This window comes from Panulirus ornatus, chromosome 45, assembly GCF_036320965.1.
Source record: "Panulirus ornatus isolate Po-2019 chromosome 45, ASM3632096v1, whole genome shotgun sequence".
Lineage (NCBI taxonomy): Eukaryota > Metazoa > Arthropoda > Malacostraca > Decapoda > Palinuridae > Panulirus > Panulirus ornatus.
This window is the reverse complement of record NC_092268.1, coordinates 4,593,524-4,606,412: the sequence shown is the minus strand read 5'-3', so window position 1 is coordinate 4,606,412 and position 12,889 is coordinate 4,593,524. Positions and strand designations below refer to the sequence as shown.

General features: G+C 46.2%; 1 protein-coding gene across 1 annotated transcript in view; it reads right to left on the bottom strand.

The window, feature by feature from the left end:
• The window catches only part of LOC139762846 (uncharacterized), a 52,156-nt gene extending 46,279 nt beyond the window's left edge, over positions 1-5,877 (bottom strand). The window contains exon 1 of the mRNA XM_071688028.1: positions 5,812-5,877. The gene's annotated coding sequence lies outside the window, so the exon portion shown is untranslated. The remainder of the gene's footprint in view (positions 1-5,811) is intronic.
• Between the last annotated feature and the right edge of the window lie 7,012 nt (positions 5,878-12,889).

Sequence of the window (12,889 nt, the reverse complement as noted above, 5' to 3'; positions counted from 1 at the left end):
GTGAGGGGTTATCTACCGGGGTTGTGAGGGTTATCTACCGGGGTTGTGAGGGTTATGTACCGGGGTTGTGAGGGGTTATGTACCGGGGTTGTGAGGGGTTATGTACCGGGGTTGTGAGGGGTTATGTACCGGGGTTGTGAGGGGTTAACGTACCGGGGTTGTGAGGGTTAAGTACCGGGGTGTGAGGGTTATCTACCGGGGTTGTGAGGGGTTATCTACCGGGGTTGTGAGGGGTTATCTACCGGGGTTGTGAGGGTTTATCTACCGGGGTTGTGAGGGTTATCTACGGGGTTGTGAGGGTTACGTACCGGGGTTGTGAGGGGTTATCTACCAGGTTCGTGAGGTTATCTACGGGTGTAATAGGGTTCGAGGTTATCTACTTTATCACGTTGTGAGGTTACTACTGTTGTGAGGGTGTATACTTCATCGGTTGTAGGGCTATTACGGTTGTGAGGGTTTACTACATCGGGGTTGTGACTATGTAGGGTGTGAGGGTTTATCTACGGGTTGTGAGGGTTATTAGGGTTGTGAGTATATCTACCGGTTGTGAAGGGTTTACTACGTGTTGGAGGGTACTACGTTATAGGTATTACTGGTATGTAGGGGTTCGTACGGTTGGAGGTTCATAGGATTGTAGGTATGTACGTTGGAGGGTTACTACGGGGTTGTGAGGGTTATTACGGTGTAGGGTACAGGGTTGTATCTACGGTTCAGGGTATTACATGGTGAGCTATCTAGGGATTGTAGTTTATTCACTGGGTTGTGAGGGTGTACAGTTGTTTATTGTTGTAGGATTACTACTTTTATATTAGGTTGTGGTAATTACGATTGTAGGAGTTACTACGAGTTCATCAGGGTTATGTACGATAGTCATGTAGGAGATGTACGTACATCATAGGTTGTACATGGTCATGTAGGGTGTTCTTGTACATATCTATGTGTACATGTACTGTGGAGGGTAGTTATCATTACATCAATATTTACACAGCATAGTAATTATGTGACATCACTTGTGAGTATCCGTGTGTTCCACTGGTAATGGTTTTTCATTGCGCTGTACATCATGCGAAGGATTTGGATTCGAAACCGAGCGGCCAACATCAACCCAACCCTACAGTCGTCTCCCATCCTACGGGAGTGTACTACATTCTGGATAGACAGAGTAGGAGGAGAGATAAGGAGAATGTAGAGAGGAGAGAGTACAAACATAGCAGAAAGTAGAGTGAGAAATCATCATTAGTCCAAGCAGTAAAGTACCATCACCCGTGCATCCTCCACCCTCGCCATTCAGCGCATTACATCACCGCCACCATTATCGAACCACCACCACCACCCATACCTCCCCACCTCCACACATTCATCAGACCACACACCCATAACATCAACACGACACCAGATTAACCATGAGCAGACACAACCCTACCGAAAACAACAAGTTCCATTACCACACACCCCCACCCATCACCAACCACCACCACGCCATCACCCATTACCTCCGCCACCACCCATTACCATCACCACCACCCATTACCATCACCACGACCACCCATTACCATCACCACCACCACCCATTACCATCACCACCACCACCCATTACCATCACCACCACCACCCATTACCATCACCACACCCCATTACCACCACCATCACCACCCATTACCACACCATCCACACCACCATTACCACCACCACCACCACCATTACCATCACCACGACCACCCATTACCATCACCACCACCACCCATTACCATCACCACCACCACCCATTACCATCACCACCACCACCCATCACCACCACCCATTACCACCACCATCACCACCCATTACCACCACCATCACCATCACCACCCATTACCACCATCACCACCACCCATTACCACCACCATCACCACCCATTACCACCACCATCACCATCACCACCCATTACCATCACCACCACCACCCATTACCACCACCATCACCACCCATTACCACCACCATCACCACCCATTACCATCACCACCACCACCCATCACCACCACCCATTACCACCACCATCACCACCCATTACCACCACCATCACCATCACCACCCATTACCACCATCACCACCACCCATTACCACCAACATCACCACCCATTACCACCACCATCACCATCACCACCCATTACCATCACCACCACCCATCACCACCACCCATTACCACCACCATCACCACCCATTACCACCACCATCACCATCACCACCCATTACCACCATCACCACCACCCATTACCATCACCACCACCACCCATTACCACCGCCATCACCACCCATTACCACCACCACCACCCATTACCACCACCACCACCCATTACCACCGCCGCCACCACCCATTACCACCACCATCACCACCACCATTACCACACCATCACCACCCATACCACACCACCCACATACCTCCACATCACCACCCATTACCATCACCACCACCACCACCCATTACCATCACCACCACCCATTACCACCGACAACGCTGTTCCTTTCTGATCATCTGACTTGATTATTGATGAAGAACATGTGGAATGAATAACATGTGGGATGAAGAACATGTGGGATGAAGAACATGTGGGATGAAGAACATGTGGGATGAAGAACATGTGGAATGAAGAACATGTGGGATGAAGAACATGTGGGATGAAGAACATGGATGAAGAACATGTGGGATGAAGAATATGTGGGATGAAGAACATGTGGGATGAAGAACATGTGGGATGAAGAACATGTGGGATGAAGAACATGTGGGATGAAGAACATGTGGAATGAAGAACATGTGGGATGAAGAACATGTGGGATGAAGAACATGTGGGATGAAGAACATGTGGGATGAAGAACATGTGGGATGAAGAATATGTGGGATGAAGAACATGTGGGATGAAGAACATGTGGGATGAAGAACATGTGACATGAAGAACATGTAAGATGAAGAACATGTGAGATGTAGAACATGTGACATGAAGAACATGTGACATCAAGAACATGTGACATGAAGAACATATAGGATGAAGAACATGTGATGTTCTCCTCTGTCTACCACAGTTCACTGTAGACTCCCGATAGATCTAATAGACATTTCCAAAATTGTGAAAACATGAAGATTACATTAGATATTAAATGATATTTGATAAACGAGGATATTTGATGAAGATCACATAGAAAAGACGTGGGTCAAATATTAATTCCAGCTGTAGCATTGTAGAATGTTATAATACTTCTACAACCACATGTTGTGAAAGCAGAGAGTGTCACTACTATAAGAAACAAGGCTAAATGAATACTTCATTGATATTCGGTAACTAATATTCCCATGACGTGAATATTCAAGATCCAGCCAGATTGGAGCTGCTTTGTATATGCCGTACGACACTTTTTCCCCTTCACACTTTCCTACAGAATGACCAAAGTAGTATATTTCCTCTGTAGTGTATGAATTTCTTTCGCTCCTGTTGTGTGTTGAGCCGGAGGGAGAGGTGGTCGGTGGGGGTGCCTTCTGTTTTACAGTCCTGTCTCTACTATATAATGTGGTCTTTGACCAGATAACCTGGTCATAGACCATCAGGTCTTGTGTTATCTGTCCTTCCCATGTACTGTCCTCCAGCAGATAACCTGGTCATAGACCATCAGGTCTTGTGTTATCTGTACTTCCCATGTACTGTCCTCCAGCAGATAACCTGGTCATAGACCATCAGGTCTTGTGTTATCTTCCCATGTACTGTCCTCCAGCAGATAACCTGGTCATAGACCATCAGGTCTTGTGTTATCTTCCCATGTACTGTCCTCCAGCAGATAACCTGGTCATAGACCATCAGGTCTGGTGTTATCTTCCCATGTACTGTCCTCCAGCAGATAACCTGGTCATAGACCATCAGGGTCTGGTGTTATCTGTACTTCCCATGTACTGTCCTCCAGCAGATAACCTGGTCATAGACCATCAGGTCTTGTGTTATCTTCCCATGTACTGTCCTCCAGCAGATAACCTGGTCATAGACCATCAGGTCTTGTGTTATCTGTACTTCCCATGTACTGTCCTCCAGCAGATAACCTGGTCATAGACCATCAGGTCTTGTGTTATCTGTCCTTCCCATGTACTGTCCTCCAGCAGATAACCTGGTCATAGACCATCAGGGTCTTGTGTTATCTGTCCTTCCCATGTACTGTCCTCCAGCAGATAACCTGGTCATAGACCATCAGGTCTGGTGTTATCTGTCCTTCCCATGTACTGTCCTCCAGCAGATAACCTGGTCATAGACCATCAGGGTCTTGTGTTATCTGTACTTCCCATGTACTGTCCTCCAGCAGATAACCTGGTCATAGACCATCAGGTCTTGTGTTATCTGGCCTTCCCATGTACTGTCCTCCAGCAGATAACCTGGTCATAGACCATCAGGTCTTGTGTTATCTGGCCTTCCCATGTACTGTCCTCCAGCAGATAACCTGGTCATAGACCATCAGGTCTTGTGTTATCTGGCCTTCCCATGTACTGTCCTCCAGCAGATAACCTGGTCATAGACCATCAGGTCTTGTGTTATCTGTCCTTCCCATGTACTGTCCTCCAGCAGATAACCTGGTCATAGACCATCAGGGTCTTGTGTTATCTGTACTTCCCATGTACTGTCCTCCAGCAGATAACCTGATCATAGACCATCAGGTCTTGTGTTATCTGGCCTTCCCATGTACTGTCCTCCAGCAGATAACCTGGTCATAGACCATCAGGTCTTGTGTTATCTGGCCTTCCCATGTACTGTCCTCCAGCAGATAACCTGGTCATAGACCATCAGGTCTTGTGTTATCTGGCCTTCCCTTGTGACCCGCCAGTGGGTAAGACCCTCGAAGCACCACTGTACGTTCCATGACCACGACCCATAGATAGATAGATAGATAGATAGATAGATAGATAGATAGCCAGCATTGACCCAATAGAAGGTGGCCTGTGAGGGAGGAGGAGGTGGTGGAGGAGGACCCCCCTCCCCTCCCTCACAGGCCCCCCCTCCTCCCTCACAGGCCACCCCCCCCCACCCCACACAGTTGCACGGACCAGCCCGCATGGACCACTGTTGCAACACCAGTGTGGTCCGTGACGTGGCCTCTACCACTACCACGACGAACCTCAAATTAACCAGTTAGCCAATAAGGGGGGTGGGGGGTTGTTTGCCACAATTGTATCGTTCCCACAGACCACGAACAGCTTTAACGACCCTTACTGTATGCTCGTTAAGGGGATTTAAAGATAAGGGTCTGTCAAACCAGCAGTTTATCTTAACTACACGACGTTGATAATCATTAGTAATTATATAGACCAAAAAATCACTCGATATTCGACATTGTTGTCATTATCTCACATTACTCGACACCTGAGCGTCGACTACCCCCCCTCCCCCCCCCCTCCAACCCCCCCACTCGACAGTAAAGGGGTTGTTGTTGTTGTTGTTGTTGTTGTTGTTGTTGTGGGGTGGACCACTTCACTTACCGTACACATGGTTCAACCATTTCATTCAACCACTCGTTAAAGTCCTATAACACCCTTCCAGAGACCATAGTATACAATATATTAAACCTTTTTCCTCCTTTTCATCCAGTAATTGAGTTATCTTAACCAAACACTCTTCAGTAATCACATTTATCAATCAATTTATCACTTATCAACTTCGCGTCTCATAAGCCCTTGAACGATAACTCATGACACATTGTAAGATACGCGGATTACGTCACAGCTGACGACACACAGCCAACTCCTCCTCCCCCGTGTGTATACGTGGGTTTAAGGCCGTGTGTATTGCCACACGGGAGCCTCACCCCGTGTGTGTTGCCACACGGCTGGTCCAGTGTTCACTACAGCCTCTCCCGCGACAGACTCCGCCCGCCGCTCGTAACTTGGCAACCTCCTGCTGGACCTGCGCCATTGCGGTTATCGTACCCCGCCACCCGACCACCCCACTTGTAAGGTGAGATGTACGATAACTCACCCGACCAACCGGATCTCCAGTCGTCTTAAAAACCACCAAATTCATGATTCTTCTCCTCTCCCATGATTCACCGACTCATCCAGAATATTCGTGGAGTATTCTAGTCCATGATGGACACCCGGGGGATTCGAATATTAGCGAATATAGACGAGAAAAGGGAGGATAAGTGAAGGATGTGCTGGAGGCAGGGAGGAGAGGTGTGTGTGTGTGTGTGTGTGTGTGATAGGCGTGTTTGAAAATAGAAGCGATGCACAGAAACACCGAACATCCCCCCTCCCCCTCCTCCCCTCTCCCCTCCCTCTCCCCTCCCCTCTCTCCCCTCCCCCTCTCCCCTCTCCCCTCCCCTCTCTCCCCTCTCCCCTCCCTCTCCCCTCCTACTCCTCCCCCTCCCCTCCCCCTCCCCTACCACTCCTCCCCTCCCCCTTCCCCTCCCCTTCCCATTCCCCCTCCCATCCCCATCTCCCCCCATCCCCCCTCATCTCCCACTCCTCCGTCTGTCCTAGGTGGCGTGTAATGCTGCCCGCGCCCTCCTGCCCCGCATGCACACACACACACGCCATGCCACGCCTCTCGAAGCGTGGAGACGCATGAATGCCTAAAAGGGGTGGGGGGGGGAAGAGGGGAGGTGGTTGGGGGGTAGTAGAGACTTAAGGGGGGATGTGTGGGGGGGGGCGCCGCGCCGTGTGAGGGGCATGGGACACCATTAAGAAGATCTCCCCTCCCCTCACCCCCCTCCCCCCCTCCCCTCATCCTCCTCCCCCCCCTCCCCCTCATCCCCCTTCCCCTCACACCCCCTCCCCCCTCACCCCCCCCTCCCCCCATGGCTTTGGTTACCGACGCCCCCCCCCCCTCCACCACCACCTCCCCCTCCCCCCTCCCCCCCTCCTCCAGAAGCTGCATGGCGCTGTACATGATGCTGCTACGTATATATATATATATATATATATATATATATATATATATATATATATATATATATATATATATATTATATACATTTCTGGTGTCCCATATAAGTGTGCATGACTTTATCTCCCTGTACGTTCGTATAGTGCATGACACACACACTCACGCATGGGTCAATAGATAGATAAACAAATAGATCACCTTTTCCTACAATCTATCTCAGAGAATAGACCGATAGACAACGAAATTGAAGCTATCTATCTATCTATCATACACCGGGTCTGTATTTCATAAGCTGTGTGTAGGGTATATTACCCTCCTGTATTAGCACTCCAGGGAGCATGACCCATTAAGTGCCCTTGACCTTGTACATGGGCTAATGAGTAGTTAAGGGGCTTGCTAGCCAACCAGCTAGCTAGCCAGCACAGGACTGAACAATCAATAGAGGGCGACTTAAAGATGTGGGGTCCCGCTAAATACAAAATTCCTTTAGGATAAACAACACGTCACTCTCCCACATTATCATCCATTTAAAACCCTTTATTTATCATTTATCTTCCTTTAGGATAAACAACACGACACTCACACATTATCATCCATTTAAAACCCTTTATTTATCATTTATCTTCCTTTAGGATAAACAACACGACACTCTCACACATTATCGTCCATTTTAAACCCTTTATTTATCATTTATCTTCCTTTAGGATAAACAACACGTCACTCTCCCACATTATCATCCATTTAAAACCCTTTATTTATCATTTATCTTCCTTTAGGATAAACAACACGACACTCACACATTATCATCCATTTAAAACCCTTTATTTATCATTTATCTTCCTTTAGGATAAACAACACGACACTCTCACACATTATCATCCATTTAAAACCCTTTATTTATCATTTATCTTCCTTTAGGATAAACAACACGTCACTCTCCCTCATTATCATCCATTTAAAACCCTTTATTTATCATTTATCTTCCTTTAGGATAAACAACACGACACACACATTATCATCCATTTAAAACCCTTTATTTATCATTTATCTTCCTTTAGGATAAACAACACGTCACTCTCCCACATTATCATCCATTTAAAACCCTTTATTTATCATTTATCTTCCTTTAGGATAAACAGCACGTCACTCTCACACATTATCATCCATTTTAACCCCTTTATTTATCATTTATCCCATGATCACCCATTTTAACCCCTTTATTTATCATTTATCCCATGATCATCCATTTTAAACCCTTTATTTATCATTTATCCCATGATCACCCATTTTAAACCCTTTATTTATCATTTATCTCGTCATATTTTTAACTTAGGAGAATCCTCAATAAATGTAGATTATTTTAAGTCATTGATTTAAAGTTAGTGAATGTAATCTTATTGAAATACGAGTCTAGAATGACATTAATTTGGTCTAATAATGCAGTTTTTTTTTTAGGGTTTTTCTTAAAAGAAATTAAATTCGCTTTAGAATGTGGTTCGTGTAAACCCATCCGTCTTCAAGGGGGCTTTTAAAATCCCGTTCATGCGGCCTGAGTCTGGCTTGGATGGACTGCAAACGTGTTTCGTGTGAGTTGAGCATTTTAAACGCCTTTTGAACGTGGTTCGTGTGAGTTGAGCATTTTAGATGTCTTTTAAACGTGGTTCGAGTGAGTTGAGCATTTTAAACGCCTTTTGAACGTGTTTCGTGTGAGTTGAGCTTTTTAAACGCGTTTTGAACGTGTTTCGTGTGAGTTGAGCTTTTTAAACGCGTTTTGAATGTTTCGTGTGAGTTGAGCTTTTTAAACACGTTTTGAACGTGTTTCGTGTGAGTTGAGCTTTTTGAACGTGATTCGTGTGAGTTGGGCGTCTTAATTGTCTTTTAAACGCAGTTCGTGTGAGTTGGGCGTTTTAATTGCCTTTTAAACGTGGTTCGTGTGAGTTGAGCGTTTTAAATGCCTTTTAAACGCGGTTCGTGTGAGCTGAGTCAACCATGGAGGTATTTACGCTGATATTCGTGTGTTTACGAAGTCTGTTCGTGAGGAGGAGGAGGCAAGATAGTGCTGAGTGCTAGTGTATATCTTTCGGGGGGGGAATCTGACCCTTATGAGAGGCTGTTGGGTACGTGTCATCAGGGAGGAGTTTCCCACAGTAAACAAACTGGCGATCGACCTTCAGTGCACAAGACGGCCACCAGGGCTTTGAGAGAGAGAGAGAGAGAGAGAGAGAGAGAGAGAGAGAGAGAGGGGGGGGGAAAGAGAAAGAGAAAAAAAGAGAGAAAAAAAAGAAAGATGAGAAGAGAGAGAGAGAGAGAGAGAGAGAGAGAGAGAGAGAGAGAAGAGAGAGAGAGAGAGAGAGAGAGAGAGATAGAGAGAGAGAGAGAGGAAAGAGAAGAGAGAGAGAGAGAGAGAGAGAGAGAGAGAGAGAGAGGAAAGAGAAAGAGAAGAGAGAGAGAGAGAGAGAGAGAGAGAGAGAGAGAGAGAGAGAGAGAGAGAGAGGAGAGAGAGTTTCGGAGCGACGATGAATGCAGTGAAGAGAAAAAAATAATAATCCATGAATAATATACATGACAGCGATGAATGACATAATGGGACCCTTTATTCCTTCACCATGTATATGTATATAAATTCTATCCAAGAAAATATAAGAAATTATGTGAATTATTAAGTTTTTTTTTTTTTCAAACTTTTCGCCATTTCCCGCGTTAGCGAGGTAGCGTTAAGAACAGAGGACTGGGCCTTTGAGGGAATATCCTCACCTGGCCCCCTTCTCTGTTCCTTCTTTTGGAAAATAAAAAAAAAAAAAAAACGAGAGGGGAGGATTTCCAGCCCCCCGCTCCCTCCCCTTTTAGTCGCCTTCTACGACACGCAGGGAATACGTGGGAAGTATTCTTAATCCCCTATCCCCAGGGATAAATATTTTAGATAATATAAATATGGCGGAAAGTGTTTCATGGTCAAACGATAGTAATCGTCCGTGTACGACATTTCCTCGCCAGCTGGACAAACATGGCGGCTTTGTTTTGGTTTCTCTCCCCCCAGCTGGGTGGACAAGGCTATCCCTCATCTGAGGTCACGTAGGTCATGTAACAGATGTCAGGTCACCCAAGGTCACGCCAGATGTCAGGTCACATGTCATGGAGGACAGTAGGAAGCGTCTGTATGCGTCAGGTCGTCTCACACACACACACACACACACACACACACACACTGGCTGTTTCACCAATACGCAATAGCAGTTTCACTAGTACGCAATACGCATTCTTGACCCTAGCCTATATCTTGACTTGGCCTATCTATCATGGCTGCTTCCCTCTACAGCAAACCTTCACTCTATTACGTATCCTACCGATAGATAATCTATTCTCGTTACAGTAGAGTTACAGAATTAATTTTGTGTTCATTGACCTCAGATTCAACAGTTAAATCACGTTTAAATGTCTTGCTAACGAGGATGTGTCTTATGTAGTTCACGATTGTTTAATTCTAGAACTTTTCGCATTATAGAAGTCCAGAAGGGCGGAATAACGAGGTCCTGGGGTTTAATATATATATAAATGCTAAAGTAAATCCGTCTACGTGTTTCTGTCTCGTTTTTAAAGACTCAATTATTACCTCAGAGGCTTTCAGGGTGATTAAGGTCTAGATATTATTGGAAGAAGCTGGTGAGATAGTAATTATAATCGTAATTATTATTATTATTATTATTATTATTATTATTATTATTATTATTATTATTATTATTATACTATTATTGGCATCTTCTCATTTTCCCCCCTCACGATTACATACCATTCCAGGTAATTCCCCCCCCCCCCAGAGAAGTGGTCTTCTTTCCTGGAAAGACCCCCCTAATTACGACAAGTTTTCCAAGAAAAGGGGGGTTCGAACCCCAGCCTAACCCCCCCCCCCCAGCTCACCACAGGACATACAACAAGGGCGGGGAGGGGGGTTAGGGGGTCTATCTGCCTGGCTTGGTCCGTCAAGGGCCTTGGGATTTGGGTATGAGAGACCATCATGGGCCCGTAGCGCTAGCATAGAGACCCCTCTCTCTCTCTCTCTCTCTCTCTCTCTCTCTCTCCCCTATATTTCTCTATCTATATATCTACTATATATCTCTATCTATCTATCTGTCTTCTATATACCTATCTATCCATCTATCTTCTATCTATCTATCCATCTGTGTCTGTCTATCTATCTATCTATCTTGCGCTGGTTCTAACTCTCCTCATTGCCCACTTTCCCTCAGGAGCGTAATGTCCCAGGATACTATTAATGACACCCCTGGATGTAATATCCCGGGACACACAACCCTCCACAACACCATTAACAACCCCCACCCCCCCACAACACCATTAACAACCCCCCCTCCACAACACCATTAATAACCCCTGGACCAGACCCCCCCATCCTCCCCCACCTTGCATCAGTCAAACATCATAACATACCATCATGGCCACCCGCCACACCTCGCCCTTATATCTCAAAACATCATTAATATTCATCTATATTAACATCTTATACACCACGGAATATTAAGTTCCACTGCGAAGGGCGTTAATAATAGTAATAACAATATAAAAAAGGTGTAATAACTCATAATAATGATAACAAAAAGAGGTTTATTAAATAACTCAAACGAACTCGATTTAACCCACTTTTTCGTCTTTGTTTACATACTGATTCGCTTTTGTTTTTTTGGGGGGAGGGCGAGGTTTCGACCCAGGATTTTCCTTTTTGCATTTTTGCAGTTGTTGGACGATGCTCAGCTACTATTAAGTTCCACTACGAAGGGCGTTAATAATAATAATAATAATAATAATAATTATAATAATAATATAATAATAATAATAATAATAATGATAATAATTAAATAAAGGTTTAATAACTCAAGCGAACTTGATTTAACCCACGTTTTCGTCATTGTTTACATACTGATGCGCTTTTGTTTTTTTTAGGAAAAGGGGGAGGAGGGATTTCGACCCAGGAATTTTCCTTTTTGCATTTTTTTTCCATTTTTGCAATTGTTAGACGATGCTCAGCTACCCACCTAAGCGCCACTGGGGTTGTTTATAATCAGTGGATGTCCCTGGTCTTTAGGGGCGAACTGAAAACAGACGATAAAATATGATGAAGTCGACGATAATATGTGAGATTGGGGTGATGGCGCGAGACATCCCCCCCCCCACCCCACCATCACAGTCAAGGTCAGGGAAATGATCTCTTGGGGAGAGGTGAGAGGCATGAGGGAGAGGTGAGAGGCATGAGGGAGAGGTGAGAGGCATGAGGGAGAGGTGAGAGGCATGAGGGTGAGGTGAGAGGTGAGAGGCATGAGGGAGAGGTGAGAGGCATGAGGGAGAGGTGAGAGGCATGAGGGAGTGAGGCATGAGGGAGGTGAGAGGCATGAGGGAGAGGTGAGAGGCATGAGGGAGAGGTGAGAGGTATGAGGGAGAGGTGAGAGGCATGAGGGAGAGGTGAGAGGCATGAGGGAGAGGTGAGAGGCATGAGGGAGAGTTGAGAGGCATGAGGGTGAGGTGAGGAGAGGCATGAGGGAGAGGTGAGAGGCATGAGGGAGAGGTGAGAGGTATGAGGGAGAGGTGAGAGGCATGAGGGAGAGGTGAGAGGCATGAGGGGGAGGTGAGAGGCATGAGGGAGAGATGAGAGGCATGAGGGAGAGATGAAAGGTATGAGGGAGAGTTGAGAGGCATGAGGGAGAGGTGAGAGGCATGAGGGAGAGTTGAGAGGCATGAGGGAGAGGTGAGAGGCATGAGGGGGAGGTGAGAGGCATGAGGGAGAGAAGAGAGGCATGAGGGAGAGTTGAGAGGCATGAGGGAGAGGTGAGAGGCATGAGGGGGAGGTGAGAGGCATGAGGGAGAGAAGAGAGGCATGAGGGAGAGTTGAGAGGCATGAGGGAGAGGTGAGGCATGAGGGAGAGAAGAGAGGCATGAGGGAGAGGTGAGAGGCATGAGGGAGAGGTGAGAGGTATGAGGGTGAGTTAAGAGGC